Source organism: Pelodiscus sinensis, chromosome 6 (assembly GCF_049634645.1).
Source record: "Pelodiscus sinensis isolate JC-2024 chromosome 6, ASM4963464v1, whole genome shotgun sequence".
Lineage (NCBI taxonomy): Eukaryota > Metazoa > Chordata > Testudines > Trionychidae > Pelodiscus > Pelodiscus sinensis.
The window spans coordinates 2,740,787-2,761,118 of record NC_134716.1 but is presented as its reverse complement, the minus strand read 5'-3'; the positions used below and the strand labels follow the sequence as shown (position 1 = coordinate 2,761,118).

General features: G+C 47.3%; 1 protein-coding gene across 2 annotated transcripts in view; it reads left to right on the top strand.

The window, feature by feature from the left end:
* Positions 1–20,332, top strand: part of DGKQ (diacylglycerol kinase theta) — a 101,216-nt gene that overhangs the window by 6,063 nt on the left and 74,821 nt on the right. The window lies entirely within an intron of this gene.

Here is a 20,332-nt window from a genome sequence, read left to right as displayed (position 1 = left end):
ATCAAGTCTTTTTAGGTTAAAGAATATGATACATGAGCTTTAGAGGAGAAAAAAGACGTAGGCTTAAACATTTACAGGTAATTTCATGGTTGCATAAGTGTTTGACTAACATTTTTGGTGATTGCTTATAGCACATGATACTTTTTTGATCTGAATATAAAAGTCATGGTTAAAATTGGGGCGTTTATTTGGGAAAATACTACATTTGTTTTATTTGGACAGAAGCTCCGGCAAGTGAAGTGAAACTGCAGAAATTAGACTAGCTTGAGTGTAGACAGATTTTGTACTCTTAAGTCGATCACCCAAAATGATTCTAAGAAAACTTTGTAGAAGCTCAGCTCTTTGTGGCGTGGGTTTGTCTTTTGATCTGCCTTTAAAAGTTGCATGAAAGAATGAGATTCTTCCAAATGAAGATGTCAACTTTGGACGGAAAGGAGCCGTGTATAACATAAACCAAGCTCCGCGACGCAGCTGTAAAAGGGCTTGTCTTTGAGATCCTTTTGTGGTTCAGAGGGCTTGATCTGATCGTACGTCTGCCTGTCGTGTGTGGTTTGTTGACACATTTGAATTTGGAGATGTCGATGTAGCATCTCTATAGCAACCCAGCGTTACACATTCCATGCATCTTTTGGTTGGAGTCTGACTCCCTTCCAATTTCTCTGTGTAACTGGAACCCGCACAGGAAGGGAGTCTGTGGTTACCCTGGCTCCTGGGCTTAGTTTAGAGCTGGGAGCTAGACCAACGGGGCGTTTGTTTCTTCGGACGTGCAGAGGTGGTGGTAGGAGAAGAACAAAACTAAGATGTCTTGAGCAGCCTAAGCTGACTTCATATCCCCTGCTGATTTTTCTCCTGAGGACAAGCTCTGGAAAGCCTCCAAGTGGGGGTACAGTGGAGGTGTGAGACAAGCAAGTGAACTGAGAGAGCTCCACTAGGGAAGGTTTCCAATTCACAACTAGAGACCACTATAAAATCTCCCTCTAGCCAGTGTGCTCTGGCACACGTCTGGGGCATGTGTCAGCTGAAAACCAGAGCTACAAATGGGCCAAGCCAACGTCAAATCTGAGCAGTGACTTTTTTTGAAGCCACCTGTTTCCACCCCAGAGGCAGGTCGAATTTTCCAGACCCATTTCAAGAGCTAAAGCCGTACATCGGGAATGCTGCCCTCTTTAGAACCTCCCAGACGGATCCATTCAAATCCGATGGGTCCAAAGTTCCAAGCATTGGATTCAGAGAAAGGAACCACTAACGTTAAGCCATGGTGAGCCTTCCCTCCTGCTGTCCTTCACGGCTGCTTTGCCCTTCTGTCATCTTCTGCGTTGGCTTCTTGGCTTCTTCGCCACACGCGGGTCTTCCATGCTGGCTTCTACTCCTGGCCTTTCTGAGCAGGTTCACGCAGACACTGCCCTTCCTCCTTCAAACCCACTTCTTCCACAGAACCGACCGGAAACTACATCCCTGAATTATCTACTTGTCAATTGACCTGTATGTTCTGAATAACCTCAGCTGGCGAGGATGTTGCTCAGGTCCTTAACTCCAATTAATTTTTGGTTTTGGAAAAGAAAACGAAAATGTCCAGGGTTCAATTGAATCCTGGCTCCAGGGTGGGGCTGGAGGTGAGGGGTTCAGGATGCAGGCTGCCCCAGAGAGAGGAGACCACCCCAGCCCCCTCTCACCGCAGCAACTTGGGGCCAGGTGAGAAGCGCCTCTCCATGGCTGCTGCATCTCCAGCAGGCATAGCCGGGGGTGGGGTGCATTTTCCCGCCTGGGGCAGGTCCATGTTCATCTGCCCCTTGCACCCCCCAGCCAGATTGAGGAATGCAGCAAGCTGTGCACTTCCCCTCACTCCCTAGCAAAGGGGAACAGCCAGCAATGTTTCTGTACAAATTGGGGAGAGGTAGGAACTTCAGCCCCCCCTTCAGTGAGAAAGAGGTCTCTAGGTTAGGGGAGGACTTGACTTCTGGAATTTTATTGCATCATCCAGCAGACAGACAAAGGCTACAGGAGATAGGAGCAGTACTACTTTGTCCAGACTGACTTCAGGAAAGCTACTGCCTCAGTTTCCCCTCACACGAGTTAGATCTTCTGACCCCCCCCATTCTGACAGGTGCTGGGGGAATGGGAGGATTGGGGCTGACACAGTCCTGGACAGGGAGCCCCCAGCCAGCCCCTTTCATCTGCCTACTGATTCTGTCTCTTTCCTGTATGGTTTGATGAGAAGCAATCCCATTCCAGGCACATCCCGTTTTCCTGGCACAAACAACCCCTTGCCTTGCTGTAAATTGACATAAGAGGAAGTTGTATCCTGAATTTGGTGGTCCTCTAAACAAACAGCTGGACAGACAAACTCTCTCAAGTATACGGTAGATATCACTCTATGTGAACATTGCAGTTGGGAAAATAATCCCACCAAGTTACAGTGATACTCACTAGACCAGTGGTTCCCAAACTTTTTGGCATCACGCTCCCTTTTTGATTTTTGGGAAACACTCACGTCCACCCCCACCCTACCCCCAAAATAGAAGCAAAACTTGATGAGCAAAAAAAATATATATATATATATATATATATATACATACACACACACACACACACACACACACACACACACACACACACACACACACACACATATGTGTACAGGCAGTCCCCGGGTTACATGGATCCGACTTACATCGGATCCCTACTTACAAACGGGGTGAGGCAACCCCACACTAGCTGCTTCCCCCCAGCAGACCAGGGAGACGTGAAGCTAGCGCCCCCCCCAGCAGACCAGGGAGACGCGGAGCGGCTTTTCTCAGCAGACACCTCCGCTTGAGAATAAAGGACTGAGGGAAGTGAGGTGTGGGAGAATAAAACTGAGCTCTGGAGAAATGTTTGGCTAGAGTTTCCCCTACAATATGTACCAGTTCCGACTTACATACAAATTCAACTTAAGAACAAACCTACAGTCCCTATCTTGTACGTAACCTGGGGACTGCCTGTATTGGCCTTTTAAGAGCAGAGCAGAGCAGAGCAGGCATTGCCCTTTTATGGTGGCCATTTTGAAGTCTGCCCCAGCCAGCCCAAGCGGACGGAGAGACCGGGCTCTTTCTTGGCGGGGAGGGGGGCGGATTGACAAGAGGGGGCTGGGTCGCCTTGTACCCCCCCCTCGGAATTTCTTCATGCCTTCCCAGTGGGGCGTGCCCCTCCGTTTGGGAACCCATGCATTAGACCGTAATTCCCTTTTTGGGTCTTACTTTTTCCTTGACTAGAGGGAAAGAATTCCTCTCTGTTGGAACTCAGTATGAGCGCGCTCCACTTGTATTTATGTTCAGCATTGTAAATGCTCTTTATGCTGATACTGTTTGTTCCATTCTAAATGACACTGTGTGGTATTAGTTAATGTTAAACACATCACTTGCTGTATAAAAATAACTTTGTTTGACATTTAAAGCCACAAAAATGGCCAGAACTTTGACTGAAGGCTACCACAGCTTCATTTAGCTCATGCCTGAAGAGCTTATTTATTGTCGCTTGTGTGAGGTGTTCAGAATTTCCCCAAACAGTGGGTAGCTGTACGGACCCTACAGCGTCAATAAATGCAGATAGAGCAGGAAAGGCTGAAAGCGTGATCAAAATCAAGAGCCAGAGAGAAAGAGAAATGCAGAATAGCTAAGAACGAGTGGATTTGTCATGTGGTTGCCTAAGGCAGGGGAAATCAGCTATGAAATAAATTGCTCAGGGCGGTTGTTGAATCTCCATCATTGGAGATAGTGAAGAACAGGTTAGACAGACATCTGTCAGGGATGATCTGCATGGTGGTTGGTCCTGCCTTGAGGGCAGGGGACTGAACTTGATGATCTCTCAAAGTCCCTTCGTGTTCTAGTGTTCTAGGATTCTGTGACATGATAGCCTGGTCTACGCTACCATGGGCCATCAATCTAAGTAATAACTTAGGGTAGGGGCTCTTCTGTCAACTCCACCTACGCGTCGCATTGTGGTAGAGAATCAGAGTCTATCGGAGAGGGCTTGGTGGTCAACTTATTGTGTCTGTACAGTTTAAACCTCTCTCAGCTGACACTTTCGGGTCCTGACCGGTGCCAAACCAGAGACTTTGCCGAACCGTGGGAGATCAATTTGTCTAGCAGCATTACCAAGACTTCCACTGCTTACTAGGCTCTTAGAAGACATTTAGGGGTAAATTAGAGCTAAATAACAGCACAGAACACTGACAACCAGGACTGGTGGCGGGAAACTTGGCCACACCCATGATAAGTAGATAGTTGGGAAACTAAAATTATGCCGGGCTATGGATGTTGCCGGGCTAGAGAGGTTTTACCTGTACTAGACATGATAAAACAACTATATTGCTGCCTGTCAATCGGGTGGATAGTGTAGACATGCCCTATACTAGGTCCAATTGTAATAGTTCTATTGAACTGAAGTAGTGTTCAAGAGATTCGGAAATAAAACTTCTCCCTGAAGTGAAGTATTCTCACCCCCTTATGTTTGTAATGAGAGTTTTCCCAAGTGCATAAAACAAATGAAGTAACATTTGCTCAGATTTCTGTAGCATTCGCTTACATAACTGCAGTTTCTTTTGCTAATGGTGATAAAAGGAAGTTAGCTATAGCCTGAAATTCCCCAGAGTAGCAAACACTATATAACCTCCCCAGTGAAATCCCGTGCCTTCTGCAAAACGAGGCAGGAGCAGAAGGTTAAAAATACCCTTCAGTATGTTTACATATCTGGGTGTCCTTGACGGCTTCGTCCTTTCCCATCCCATTTCTCTCTCTCTCTCCTTCTTACTCTGAAAGAGCTGCTGTATTTGCAAAAGCCCTGAGCTTTGTTGGCTACAGAATTGAATCTTCCTTGCATTCTTTACCTTAAAAAAGGGCTTTCGGGTCTAGAAAGGTCACCCCCTAACGTTTCCCTGGCCTTGAGTCATTTTCACAATTGTAATTTTGCTTCTGACTCTCTCTTCCTCTGGGGCAGTCCCAGAATCTTCTTTCTGAATGGAGTTTTCAGCCAGTTCTGGATTTTTGTACAAGCAGAATATTTTAATAACCGAGACTTTGTTGTTATTCATTCTCCCACCCCCAAGAAAAAAGGCCAACAACGGCCCTGCTGTCGTACCTGGCAGCCACCTCATGCATGTGAGCTTGCATTTCTCCTGCTTCTAATGGACCAGGCAGAGGAACGGTAATTTTAGAAATTAGAAATGACCCATAATTGGCTTGAGCTGGCACTCCAATTTGGTCAGGTTACGTACTGAGCTCTCAGAGCTGGACAAGGTGTTGTACTCATAGCAGAAGCCTATTCCCTTTAAAGACTTAAGCCAGGTCTACACTAAAAGGAAACGTCAAATGACGATAAGCAACTCTTGCTATGTCAATTACATATCTTGTTTCCAGTTTCTCCACAAATGCTCCTGTTGGCTTCCCTTACTTCTTGCACGGGCAAGAGTAGTGGCTGATGATGGGGATGCCCTCTGAATTTGATATAGCAGGTCTTACCTAGACCCTCTAAATTGAACTCCGGAAGATGGATTGTGGCAGCATCCATCTTCTGTTTAGTGAAGACATGGCCTTAGGCTGCATTCCTGCAAAGGCTTCTAACCATCCTTAGCATCATGCACTGTGAACAGTCTCCTTGACTTAAATGGGATGGTCCATACTTACAGTTAAGCATGTGCTTAAGTCTTATTATTTATGCAGCCCTCCCAATATTTAAGTTAAAACCAATTCCCAGCTACTTCAGGTTCTTTCCTTTCCAAATATTACTCTGGCACTCATATAACCGTACATTTAAGAATGCCAGTCCCCAAGAACTAGGGCAGGAACTTCTCCCTTCCTCTTTGTTCCTGGATACATCTCCTCTCATCCCATTCATCATCACGTAATGTCCTTGTGTTAATTACAGTAATCAATTGTGTGGGAAGAATATTTAACGTGCTTGGGAATGCCCCTAGAAAAAGTGTGTTTTTTGTCAGACGTCAATTGCAGTGCTTTCTTATATTCTTAATTCCTTCTCCCTCTCCTATCTCTGGCATTTCTCCAACTTTGCTTTCCTGCATGCACAGGACAGTTCCTTGCTTCCTTTCTCTTCTCCCCGTGAACGTGTCCCTCTCTTGTCTGCTCCTTCTCTGCCCTTCAACATGTGGAGGGGATTGGAGAATAGAACACAATGTGACCAGCCACCTTTTTGTAGGACATCCGTGAACGTTTGCACGCCCTCGATGTCCCATGTAGGGATGTAACGTTTTTTACAAACCAGTAACCATGTAACTGATTGAAATTCATTTGGTTACACGGTTAAATGTGTGGTCTGCCAGTCCCAGGTGCTGCTAGCTCCGCGGACTGCCAGTGTCCACCGGTCCTGTGGGGTTGCCATGGTGGCTGGGAGTTTAACCGGCAAGATTATCCAATAAGCTAATGCTTATTAGTTAGCTGGTTAACTAGCTGAAAACTCTTCCATCCTTAGTTCCGTGGACAGTTCCAATTTCGGAGATGAACAACTAAAAAGCTAAAAGCAAATGTTTCTATGGCAACCTTTCATTTACGCTTTTATGAAACAAAAGAATATGCTGTTTTGTAGTTGGGTGAGGTGACGTCCTAGTTAATGTCTTAGGGGGAAAAATTGACTGAGTAGATATAGGTTGAGTGACAGAAATGATTTAGCATATATTAAAAGTGCTGAAAAATGTATTTCTTGTACAGTCATAAACTTACGGTGTTTGCAGTAGGGATGTTAAAAAGTGGGTAATTGTGTAACTGCTAAAAATATCAGTGGTTACATGATTACATGCACCCACAGCCAGTTCCCTGGGAGGTGGTGCACACTAGGAGCTGGGCTTTAAGCCACGTCCTGGCGTATACCGGCTCCTGCTCCAGTCCTGGGGAGGCAGCCGGTTCCTTAGGAGTGGGGTGGGGCCCTGCGTGTAACTGTTCACGGTAATCAATAAGCCTACAATGCTTATTCTATTGCATCCCTAGGGTGCAGGTAGCTATTGATGTAGTTAAGGCGAAGCAGTTTCTATTCTACCCCTTCTTTCAAGTTGCATTGAATTTTTTTGATGCTTAGTGTTCATCCGGTTTTGAGTGAGGGCACAGCGGAGGAAAATACCCCTCTCCAGGATATAGAAATCTTTTTGAAATCTTAGAAAGTTGCAGAGTTGCATAGAGTCTTCCCCAAGGAGCGATACGCAGCCTTATTCTTCAAGAAGTTGCTTTTTATTCACCTATTTGAATATGTAAATGAGATGTGCAGCAGGTCTTTATGCTAAGCATAAGTATGTGCCTAACTTTACACTGCCAGCATGCACATAACTGTAAGTTTCAGAATGGCTCTAAACGGGACACACTCTCTGCACTTCATAGATCTTGTTTTGTGAACCTCTGTGAGGCTTAAATATTTCCATTTTGAAAGTAGGGGGACAGTGGTACAGGCTTGGTCAGAATCACGGAGCTGTGAACAAAGCCTTGATGTCTGCTAGACCCATGGTGGTTGACCACATAAAGACACGGAGTGCAGGCATGTGCACTGTATGAAAACCCTGCTTTGTTCTGGGAGATTTGTTAAGGGCCACAGGAAATCTTACCTCACACTTGTGTAGCACAATGTGTCCTAATAATAGATCTCCTTGCTTTAGGATTTTTGTTCATTTTCCTTTTTTAAAAAAAAAAAAAAAAAGTTCAGGCTAAAAAATTTAAAGATGCCGAGTGAAGCACTTGAAAGTCTGTCTGTCTCAAAACAGCCTTAACTCTGCCCCTCTGGGTGGTCTTTCTATGATCACATCCCATTTCTTTCCTCAAACGGCATGGTAGACTGAATTAGTGTGCAGTGAGTGAGGGAAGGGACCAGACCCTGAACGTTGGGATGACACTTGTCAAATTCATTCATTTTGAATGCTGATGCTGATAGTTTTTTGTTTTGCCAAAATAATGGTGACTCAGCTGAGGAGCAAGAGAAGGCCATTGGCACAGTGAAATCGTTTTCATAGGGAATTGAATAGTTTCCAGTAGAATGCAGAAGGTGTTGTGCTAAGCCACGGAACTCTGTCATTGGAATACCACTCATTTTCCATCATTAGTATCTGAGATCTGTAAATACAGTGCTGCAAATGGCTGTTCTGTGTAGGGATGTAAATATCTATTAAATAAGTAAAGTGACACAATTAAAATGATGGCGGTTAACCATTGGTGGTCTGGCACAGAGCACCCAGGCTGGCGTCCCACTGGGGCTGCCTCTGTGGGGCAGGAGTCTTGCCTGCCAGGCATGGGGCAGAGGGCTGGTAGCTGATAGCCAGTTGGTCTGCAGGATTTTTGGGTGTTTTTCCTCCTCTTTGTCTGCTAAAGTTGTTTCTCTGCTCTTCCGGAAAGAGTTGCAGCCAGCTCTCCTCTCCTCAACTGCAACCCATCCTCCTTTGAGTTATTTTTGGAGATCCTGGCCAGCACAGAGGCCAACAAAGGAAGTTTCTGCCTAGTAAAAGTTGTGGAAAAGGACCAAAAATTGGGTCTCGTGGATGTCTGCTCTGCAATTTTTAGAAGCAGGCTTCCTCGGCTGGACTTACAGTCCTGATTGCCTCCTGCTGAAATGCTGAGCAGGGCTGGGAGACCATGTTCCATTTCATTCTGTTGGGAACCCCGAGACACTGCCCTAGTTCCTCCAGACACCCCAGAAGTGGACCACCAGGAACATCGAGATGTTAGAGCAGGATTACTTCAGATTCTGATCAAGTCCAGTGTCCTAGAAGCTTCTTGACATGGGAGGCCTGAAGCAGAGGAGGAGAATTAAATGGAGATGCTGATCATGTAGGAAAGTCAAACGTTCTTCCCATGGGGAGGCCTTTCAGTCAGTGAAACCACCATGGAGAGGGACTGCTATGGCCGGACCTCCACACCCGCTCCCCCTTTAATCATTTAACCAGTTAACCCATGAAACGGGCTTTTACAACCGTATAAGGTAGCAGGATAGGAGAATGCCAACGAGAAAAGGGGTTTGTAAAACATGCAGATTTTATGAATATGCTTCCTGGGTAAACCCAAAACCATTTCCTCAACCTTCTGTAGTGGAGAAGGAACATTTTTTTTCTGCCTCCCAAACTTGCTCCAGGTCTCCCTGAATACTTTGAATGGCATCTATTCTTATGCTGTCTACTCAGGTGTTTGGCTGCCATGGTAGAGATGTGCGTCCCTGCTACCCAGCTGCTGCTCTGCTTTCTGGCAGCTGGAAGGGGAATGTTTCCTTCCCTCAGCCCGTCTCTCTCCGTGACGGCCTTTGGTCCTGCTCCAAACTGTCCCCAGCAGCCGCAAAATGTGACTGACGCAAGTACGCTCAGATTCTGTGCTGGCCTCGGGGTTCGGAACGGCCGAAGCTCTGAGGAGAATCGGCGGTACCGGAATCATGTGTGGCCTTAGGAAGCCAACCCTGCCTGAGGTTCCGTTCGGTGCCTGCAATGGAGTGCCTCCCAGCGGAAGAGCTAGTGGCTTAGATTGAGTTTTGTTTTGAATGAAGGCCTCATTTCTGCAAACGTTGCTGGTGCTCCCCTGAAGACACCCCCCTCAGAAGGGGGCGGCTGATCTTGCAGCAACATTTGTATAGGGACCGTTGACAAGACTGGTGGCAAAAGCCTGAAATCAGATGGGGAGGTATTTGACAGCACGGAAGGTCTGTGTGACTCCTCAGGGTGTTCAAATCCCAAGTGACCAACGTCAAGGGGCAGGAAGGGATGCTTGGGAAAACGCAGCTTAGCTAGAGAAACCTTGATGCTAGTCATCCCATTGCTAGGTCAAAGGGAGTCCTGAAATTAGGTGTGTGCTTTATCCGGTGTATTTGCTTTTTCCTTCCTTGTGGAAAATTAGAACTTCTGTACACTGGGGACCAATGAATTTGATCTGAAGGTCTCTCCTCTTCAACGTCTAAAGATGTATTCGCCCATCAAACTTCTGCTTTTGAGCTAGAAAATAAGTACGCTGACAGGTCCCGCCCTCCTTGGAACACTTACTTGCAGTACTCTGATCATAAGGTCACGGCGTGGAAATAGCCCAATGTAACTGTGCGCTGGCAAGTTTTACAATATGAAGAGATCAGAGCTACATGACAAATGTAGATGTTAATCCCTGTGCACCCAGTGGAAAGAAAACATTGCTTTGTGAAGTTATCCACAGATATCCCTTCATCCATTAGCCTGAAGCTCCAGCCCATATAAGGCCATCTGTTGGCAGTTTATTAATATATTAAAAAAGCTGAATAGCTCATGTTTTAAGAAAATCTCTCTGTTTTGTCAGTTTTAGTTTATCTGGTTCCCAGTTTCTCATCAAAGTACAGGTTGAACCTCTCTAGTCCAGAACTCTCTGGTCTGGAAACATCCATGGTCTGGAATGATTTGAGTTAGCTGGATGTCCACTTTTCATGGGTGTGGTCAAGTTTCCCGCAGTCCCATAAAGTTTGTTTACGGCCACCAGTCCTGGCTCTGTGTTCCATGGTGTTATTTAGCTCTAATTGACCCCTAAATGTCTTCTAAGAGCCCAGGAAGCAGTGGAAGTGTTGGTAACGCTGCTAGACAATATGGCTCTCCCGTGGTCTGGAAGATTCTCTGGTTTGGAACTGGCCAGGTCCTGAAGATGCCAGACTAGAGAGGTTCAACTTGTAGTTCGGTTCCAGTTATCAATGAATTCCTCAGAGCTCCAAAGCCAGTTTCCCACAGGAAGAGAAAATCCTAGAGTAGAAAGAAATCAACAAGTCATTTGCTCACAGCAGCCAAACATTGGAACAGCACTGCCAGTCACAGGCTCACCGATGATGCCAGACTAGGGGTGTTGCCAGATTAGGGAGGTTTAACTCCTATTTCAGGGATATTTGAGCCTGTTTTTTGTTTGTGAGCCACGTCCTTCTGGGGGATGGTGAAACAGCAGCAGTGAGGTTTTCTCCACGTTGAGTCTGCTACTCTCTCGAAGGCATTCGGAGCAGAAAACGAGGCGTCGCGAAGATGCGTTGGCCCAAAAGGGAAGATCCAGCAGGTGGTTCCCAAGGCCTGGGTGCTCTGTGTACTAAACACCAGAACTGGGTTGGTGTGGTGGAGATGCAAATCTTCATTTGCAGACAACCATCTGAGGACAGCCCAAGAAGACTTTCTTGCTGCTGGACAGAGAGGTTATTGCCACTAACCTCAGACAGAGTAAATGGGTTCCTTACCCAGTCAAGTTCTGTTGAATATTGGGGAACTATGACTTGATCTTAGCTGTCAAGTAAATAATTGTCTGTTGTTTCTTTCACTTTGCTCTGCTCCATTTCCTCTGCGCGGACATCAGTGGCACATGCATGAAGCAGAGGAAAACAGAGTCTGTCTCTCCCCATTCGGACGTCCAGAATACCATTTTTTTTGATCAAAGCATTCACTTGGTCATGGAGATTGTGTGAGCGTCATGGCCTTGCATGGGCAAATTTAGGCCGGTCTGCTTGCTAAATATATTTGCAAGGTAGCCAAGTTGAGCTCACCACACTGTATTGTCAGACAGCGGCAAGAGGGGATGAAAAGGTGAGGGAGAAATGCGTGAACCTCTGTGTCTTTGTCTAGTACTTTTGTTCTTGAAATCCAGCCAATGTCTGACCCCATCTCTTTGCAGAGGGTGCGAACAGGTGAGCATTAAACTTCCTGGACTTGAGAAAGTTGGCAGTTTGGACGAATTCATTTAATACTGAAAAGTACCGTAGGACACTTTTTTTTTTATTTATTTATTTATTTTTTTTAAAGCAAATGCCTTTCTGTGGATGAGAGCTAGCTATGTGTTAAGCCCTATCACTGCAGAGGAATTCTAAATTCTGGGTTTGCATCATCCCTCTCCAGCTCATCTGAGGAAGTGAGGTTTGTTCACGAAAGCTCATGATCCTATATATTTAGTCTCTAAGGTGACCCTGGGCCGCTCGTTTTTAAAGTTGCAGTCTAACACGGCTCCCCCTCTGACACTCAAATCCTGTTGGAGGGGAGGGGTGGGAAGTCAGTTTAAAAATGTCCTCTAGCCTCATCCTTTTCCTGAAGTCTGTGACGCAGAATTGTTGGACCAGGATATTTTCTTCAGAGAATCAGCCTTTTTTTGGATCAAGCAACTTATTTTCTGCCACGCCACAGTGGCAGGCAGCGTTAGCTCTGCCGCTGCGCTCGGCTTCTTTGATTTCCCTCCAAGGAGGGAGACCGCATATGAAGCTTCGAGGGCGTTGGTAGAAACAGCTGAAGCGTCTTTCGTTGTAAGCTGGCGAATCTGAAACTCAAGAGGGTTTTCTTTGAAACAGCACTGCTGGCTTCCCCGCATGCACGGGGGCGGTTCGTCTCCACATGTTGTTGCAAATGTGCCGGCTTCAGACTGTTGTTTGGTAAAGCCGGGGTCTCGCCACCTCTGGCCCAATCAGCACAGAGCTATGGATCATGTGACTGCCTCAGGGCCCTGCAGGGCATCTATATATTGTGTGGGTCCGTGGCTTAGCTCGGACAGGAAAACTCAGCGTTGAGGTGGGTGGGAAATGTGAGGAGGCCGTAGGGGCTACGTTCCCCCCCCACACACACTCTTTCACCCAGCTCTTATTACTTAGCAGGCACAAGCTGCCAGGCACGCCCGGGGGGCAGAGGGAGGCCCACAAGGGTATAAGCTCTGCCCCTCCTCCTGACCCCAACTCGGTGGCCATCTGCATCCTTCTCCTGACAGCCCCTCATGTAGCTGCCTCCGTCTCTGACCCCAGAACTCGACCTGCCCTCCACAAAGGCAACCCCCCCACCTGGGATGACTCACGTCTTCCCAGCCTGTGGATTCGGGGTGCTCCAGCCCTAGTTTGGGTGGGCCCAGATGCTAAGTGGGCAGGCTACAAGCCACCCGTGGCTTATGCCCCGGGTGTGGTTGGGCCACTTAACACAGAGCGAGCTGCATCCGTGGCCAGCGATGGGAAACCGGGTGAGAACCACTGGGCTAGTGTTGCTCTGCAAAGGAAGCCCAAAGGGGTGGCGATGGGCAGATGTGACTCCAAAAGCAATAGAGTCCAGCCTGACTGTGTTTTTCTCCATCTCAGAGGAGTCGCCGTGTTAGTCTGTAACTTTAAAAACAACGAGCAGTCCTGCGGCGCCTTCGAGACTGACAAAACTCTGTGTAATATTGTGAGCTTTTGTGGGCAAAACCCACTTCCTCAGATGAGCTGGAAGTTGGACTGGAAATAACAGGGACCCAGAATTTAAGCAGAAAAAGAAGCCGGGGGGAGGGGGCGAAGTTATCTCTGGATAGTAGTGCTGGTGCTAATTGAGGGGCTGGAAGAGTCCCATACTTAGCTTTTGATGTAAATGAGCTGTTAAAATGCACAGAAGGCTGGCTTTAAGGGCTGGCATTAGACTCACAGGGACCTAGTGCAGAAAGCTAGATTCCTGATGAGTTGATATACCCCCTGGAACAGTGTTTCTCAACTTTTTTTTTTAAATAAAGTATCCCTTTAAAAAAAAATGTAAGTGCCCCCTTAAAAAAAAAAAAAAGTCTCCCAGTATCTACAGTTTTCAGATACACAATTTGTTTTCTACCAGTGCAGCACATTTGTTTAAACAACTTAATTGTAGCCGGGCGGGTGATGAAAATTTTGGGTGTAAACAGGACAAAAATAATAAAGCGCTGTAAAACTTGCAACAGAAATTCAGCTTTCTCCAAATTTCAGTTGTGTTGACGTTCCCCTCCCCCGACTTCTCTCGAGCACCCCTACTCATACCGCTGGTTGAGAAACACTGCCCTAGAAGATGTCCGTGCACACCCCGGGATACGCATATCCCCGCTGAGAATCACCAACTTAGACTAATTAGTATTTGTCTATCAGAAAGCTCTGTGTGCTGCATTCTCATATTCTCAGAGTGGTGCATTTGTGTAAAATCTTAACACACTAACATTAAAGCCACCAAACCAGGGACTTAAATCCGTTTATGCTTTAGGCTCGTTTCTGGTTGAGAGTCAGCAATGGGTTTGAACCCTGCTTTTATGGGGGGGTTGCGTGTATTTATAAGGCATCCCTTCTTTTCCACTGGTGGGGCCCCCATCCTTTCCCTCCACCATCCCTGACTCTTCAGAGGTGTTCCATGCGGGAGTCTCCTTGGATTAGATCCGTGCTCCACTTTGTTTACCCCAGCGGGTTTGTTACAGAACGCTGTTTGCTGAGGTTGCAGCATTCCCGAAGCGTGGCTGTCTGGAGCAGGAGCTATCGTATCATTTCAAAGAAATATTGACAGTTGCTTCTTAAAACTAAATGCCAGTTGTTCTCCTAAAGGCGTCCGGGTGAGAAACAGCTGCAGTACTGTGGTGGAAATGGATTTCACTCGCCAGGTGCCTGACCATGCCGGGTGGGTGTTTGGGCTGGTGATACACCGACCACAAGAGCTGCTATAATTGGTCGTTAGCAGGCGCAATATTTCTGTCTTTGGAAGTGCTGTTAGAATTTCCTCTCCTCTTTTATCCAGGCTGCTTGGCAGGAAGAGCTGGAAATGTTCTCTGGCCCAAATATTTTTTCACGTTGATAAATTTGGCTAGAGAAGAGATCCGTCGACGTGGTGCTACTCATGCTTTGCGCACTGGCTCCCAATGGAAACGCTGTGCCGGCGTCACGTTGGGGGTCGATCGTTAGTGCTTGGCTGAGTAGGGCTGCTAGGGCTCTGGTCAGCAAGGTCCAGGTGCTGCTCCTGTACGAATCACGGGGATGACTGGGGCCTTAGCCTGCATATGTCCCAACCGGCCTTTGTATTCTCTATCCCCTTTCTTAGCTGCAAATGGCTCCACGCTGCTCAGGGCAAACGAGTCAGGCCTTCGCTGCTTGAAAAGGGCCTTTGAGGTTTAAATTCTGTTCTCGGAACATGCTGCACTGAAGGACTTTGCTAATCCCTCGGTGTTCCGAGCCACATAAACATTCCTGCTTTGGGGCACGTTGGCTGTCGGAGCTGCAGAGAGATTTCATATTGCGTGCGAGGCACCGAGAGACCCGTGAAATCCTTGCCTCTCAGATCTTACCTTGACATTGACCTGACACCTTAGGGAACATTCGTTAGTATATTGGTCGGAATAAAACTCGCCTGCAATTGCCAGAAGGAAGGAACAGAGTACGTTCTGTGAGGCATTGTACTTCAGAGCTTTGTTCAGTTACAGAAGAACCTTATTAATTTGCACCAATGACAAGGGAAGCTGTTAGTGACTGAAGTTTGCAAATTAATAGCAAACGGCAGGATGATGCATCGCAGAATTCCCTCTATTAATCTGTCATGCTGGAGTTTTTGAAAGGTGGTTAGAAGAGAACTGATCCCCGCCCGCTTTCCCCACCCCCCCCAATCAAATGTATGCAGATGAGCAAAGTGCAAATTAATGAGGGATCTGCTACTCGGTAAAATACAGAATCCGGTATCCTTTCCTGCTGGAGATTGAGGTTCTTTGGGGTTGTGTCTGTGACAAGCTATTTCTAATGAGTTCACATAGCCCAGCGAGGAGTGTGTTACAGACCCTTAGAGCAGCGCTTTCTAGGCAATGGGGCGTGCCCCAGTGCTGGGGGGGGAGATGTCAGGCACTGGGGCTCGGTGCTGCAGGGGGATCAGGTGAGCTCTGGGGGGGGCTAAGGCAGCTCCCTGCCTGTCCCGGTGCCACAGACTGCGCTGTGCCCCAGAAGCAGACGGAAGCAGGCCCGGGCTCCTAGGTGAGTGGGGAGAGTGATCCGGGCTCCATGGACTGCCCCTGCCCCGAGCACTCGCTCCGCACTCCCATTGGCCACGAACCTGCTGCCGGCTGCTTCTGGGGTGCAGCCTGGTCTGTGGTGCCAGGAGAGGCAGGGAGCTGCCTTAGCCCTCCCTTCCCCTGCTGCACGGCTGACCGGGAGCCGCTCGAGGCAAGCCCCTCCTGCCCCAGCCCTGTCCGCCCCCAAAGCCGGAGCCCCCTCCGACACCCAAAGCTCATCCTCAGCCCCACCCCGGAGACCACACTCCCGTCACATTATGTTGGGTCGCGGCATCAACAATTGTCTTGAACTGAGAGGAAAAAGTTGGAAATCCGCTGCCCTCAGGGTGCACATTGTAACCCCCCCCCCATGTTGGAGTCTTGGCTCCTTAGTGCAAGCTCCAGCTCCTATCTCTGGAGGGTTACAAGTCCCCGAAGGGTTGTTGAGTTAGTCTGTACCTGCAAAACCAACCAGGAGTCCTGCGGCACCTTAGAGACGCCACATCTGAAGCCCTAATACGTCTGTCTTCGTCTTTAAGGTGCCACGGCGCTCCTGGTGGCTTGTGGAGGGACACAATTCAGTCCCTGGTGTGTGTTCCACGATGGCGAATATAAGAACGGCCCTGTGGGGTCAGACCAGTGGTCCATCTAGCCCTGTGTCCTGTCTCCCAGAGTCTCCAGAGCATGCAGAACCGTGGCGACCATGTCCGTGGTAGGCCGGGATTTAAGAAAGCGCTGGAGAGTCTGCTCACACCTGCCTCCTTTCCCCTGATCGGGGACAGGACATCTGCTCCAAAACCCAGTGTGAAGTCATGGGAGTTCTTCCGTTGACTCCAGTGGGTATTAGACCAAGCCCGCGACCACTCCCAGTGGCAAAATAAACCGTGCAGGGGTTGGGCCTTAGTGCATTGGCTGCAGTCATAAACATGAACTATGTGTGAATTAGAAAGTGAACCCACTGATCTCTTCGCTTTTCGGCTGCCTTTCTTGGGCCAGCTCCTGCAGGATGATAGAATCACCATCCCTAGAGGTGTTTAAGTCCTGGCTTCACAAAGCCCTGGCTGGGTTGATTGAGTTGGAGTTGGTCCTGCTTTGGGCAGGGGGTTTTACTCGATGACTCCTGAGGTCTCCTCCAGCTCTGGGGTTCTAGGATTCCTCAAGTGCATTTATTGTGGGTGTGGGTAAATGCAAGAAGAACTCAGGCGGGGGAAAAAAAGAAATGGAATTGTCAGGTACAGGCCCAAGGCATTTCTGCACGCTCCTGCAGAAATCCCAAATTGTTACTAGTAGCTATTATTGGGGTAGCTCTAACCCTGCCCTCTGTTTGCATGTGAGTCAGCCGTCCTGCCTGCATCACACAGGACGGGTCTCCGTGATCTGCCTTGCCGGGTTTCCTTTCTGGAACCAGCCTTGAACTGTGCCGTCAGGGCTGGGAGGAAATGCGATAGGATGTGAGCAAGTGTGGCACAATCGAGCTTATAAATAGTTCTAGTTTTACTAGAAGGCGTATCACAGCGCGTGAATAAGACACAGCAGTTCCCAATGCGTACCTCCCGCCTTCCTGACTCAAGGGCAAACAGAGGCACTCTGAAGAGTCACTGATACCATAATTGCCTAGCCATGCCCCCAGTTTCTCCTAGGTGTCTAGCTTTTGAAAAATGTCTCAATTTGCTAAATTAAGGTAGGAAAACACAAATATTTCATAGTCTTTTTTCCCTTAGGAATATGAAATAATTTACTATATATTTTAGCAAGTTTGTCTGTCTGTTTGACCAAGTCTTCTTTAATGGTAAGAGCTAGGACCACCAAATTCCTCTTACCATAATGTAAAGCACAATCGGGGTTTGGTTGTGCCAGGACAATGGGATGTGCCTGGAACAGGATTGCTTCTCAGAAAACCAAACAGAAAGAGAATCACCAAAGGAAGTACAGCCCTCAACATTGACATAACTGAGCGGATGTTGAAAGAGACCGAACTAAGGTGAGCCAGAAAAATAGGATGACCCTGGAATAGGACGGCTTCTCAATAAACCTTACAGAAAAGAGATCAAACGGAAAAACCAGAACCCTAATTGCGTGCCACGGGGATTGTGGGGCAGGACGGAGCTGGGATTAAAAAAAAAATTGTCTTGTGCAAGGCTCTACCCCCCCGGGATGCAATTGTGTAATTAGGATGTGTATGCTGGGGTGGAATTAAGGCTGCATGGACGGGGAAATCTAGCATGTCCTCATTCTGCCAAGGCAGGCATGTCAATTTAACAGAAGTAACTGCATTAGGTGCCAAAGCTGCCCTCCTGGGGAGGAAAGAGAAAGCGCTGTGGCCGTCATGGGTCAGGTCCAGCCTTGTTCTGGCAGCTCTTGGGAGTTCTAGAGCAGCTTGCGGTGCTGTGGCCCCGGTGGAAGGCTGGACCCCACCTTTTAGGATATCCCATAGGCGACTGTGTTTTTTGGCAGGCCACCAACGTTTTCTGAGGAAAGGAGAGGAAAGGGAAGTGGGGGAGTTAGCAGTGGATGCCTTGCCTAACCCAGAGTGGAGTTTCCTGAGACAAAGAAAGGGCAGGTTGCTGTCAGAGAGCTTTGTTCCCTGCTGAATTCCAAGTCTGGCTACAAACAATGGACCTGGGAGAACTTCACACAAAAAAAGTCGAACTAACTTTTTGTTATGGAACAAGCTGCTCAGCCTAAGCAAAGAGTTACTGCCAGGTCCCTGGTGATAGCTCTTGCTGGCTCCCGGGTTTTTATGCTTTTATTGGGAACCAAATCAATTGCCTTTACAAAATTTTACACGTATTAGCATTTGTTCTGAAATGGGCCATTTTTGTCTGTACTCGTTTGAGCTAGCTCAGTAAAGTGCAAGTGCTTATGTCTCACTCCCTTAATACCATGATGAAAAAATGATGCGATGGAACATTGTTCTTGCCTGAGGCCGTGTCTTCACTCTGGGGGAGATCAATCTTTCGGAATTTGTTTTATCAGGTCTAGTAAAGACCTGCTAAATCAAACTCTGAAGGCACCAGAACTCTTGCTCTGAGAAGACTAAGGGAAGCCGTTGGGAGCATTTGCTGCTGTTGCCCTTCCACTGTGGGGATGGCAGGGAAACTCAGATCAAGGTACATTGACTCCAGCTACATAATTAATGTAGCTGGAGCTGCATATCTTAATTTGACCTTTCCTTTTAAACCTGGCCTAAAATTTCTATTGTTGGCGTTACTCCTTAACACCACCTCTGGACATTCCCCCGGGCTCCGTGATACTCCTAGACCACCCCTTGTATGCAACTGGATACTTATTTAATGGAATCATTTTCTCCTATAAAGTTTTTTTGTAAGCTGTTTCTCCACCTTTTGTTGCCTATTAGCTGAGAAGAAATCTGTCTTGGTGTAGATTGTCTGTTTGCATGAATTGAGAATGACAAGGATTTTGTACACATACTAAAAGGTCTCAAAGCGTATCTTACCAGAACTAGGGCATCTTCTCTGGTTTCCCTCAGTAAAGATTTTTTCTTAGAAATCTGTAGAGGAACTATGTGGAACCCTGTAAAGCATTTGGTGTGTTGATGGAAAATGGTTCATCTGATCTCAGATGTCGCTTTTGCTGTTTGTCTTCTGTGAATTCCTACTTCTTGTCTGTACAGAACTGTCTTGCAGTTCAATAAAAATCATAGAATGCTAAAACTAGAAGGGACCTTGAGAGGTCATCAACTCCAGTCCCCTGCCCTCGTGGCAGGACCAAGCACCGTCTAGACCATCCCAGACAGGTGTCCGTCTAACCTGCTCCTCAATATCTCCAGTGATGGGGATTCCACAACCTTCCTAGGGAGTCTTTGGGTGATGCAGTGTTCTTCCTTGCTCAGGCAAGCTGATCAAATGAATGAGAAGACAGATGAACGTCTTGCCAGTCTTTTAGATTTGATGCCAAATAGCAATAAGCAAATTGTATTTTAATTGGTTTTTATCAGTTGTGGAGTCTGACGCCACCCTAGGCACCATGTGGTGGGAAACACATGTTGTGCGTCGGGGAAGGTATCGGGGAAGGCATTCTGCAGAGAGTTATGGAGGTTGCAAGTAACCTGTTTTTGTGGTTAATGTCTCTCAAAGTTGCCAATGCTTCGAAATGTCTGCAAACTCGCTGTGGTTTGTCAAGTTCTGGGAATTTACAGTAGTATGTTGATCATCCTGGTCCAACTGGCACTGTGTGATCTTGACTACACTGAGCTGTGTATAACATTAACCAGCTGGCCCAATAATGCCTAAATAATCCCAGCTAGTGACGCTACACGGATAATGAGTGGCAGGGAGTACATTTCTTGTTCAGCTGTATCCCTCGTAATATCCCCTGGTTACGTTTAATATTCAGCAATACGCATCTATATAAATAGCCTCACGCTGTTGGACAGTGTCTCCTTTCCCCCCCCAAGCAATTGCTCCATGAGCTTTCCTTAAAACTGTGTATTTCTGAGACTTTGTGTTCAAAATACTGGCTCTTGGTTTGATCCCATACCAATGCTCACCGATCACAAAACTCCTTCCAGAGGTTCCTGGACCAGGAGTTGAGATGCAAGGTGTGCTAGAACCCATGTCAATGAAGCATCTGGGGTGCTATGATGTTTTTATTTTTGAGTCTGCAAAGCAAGATGCAGGGGA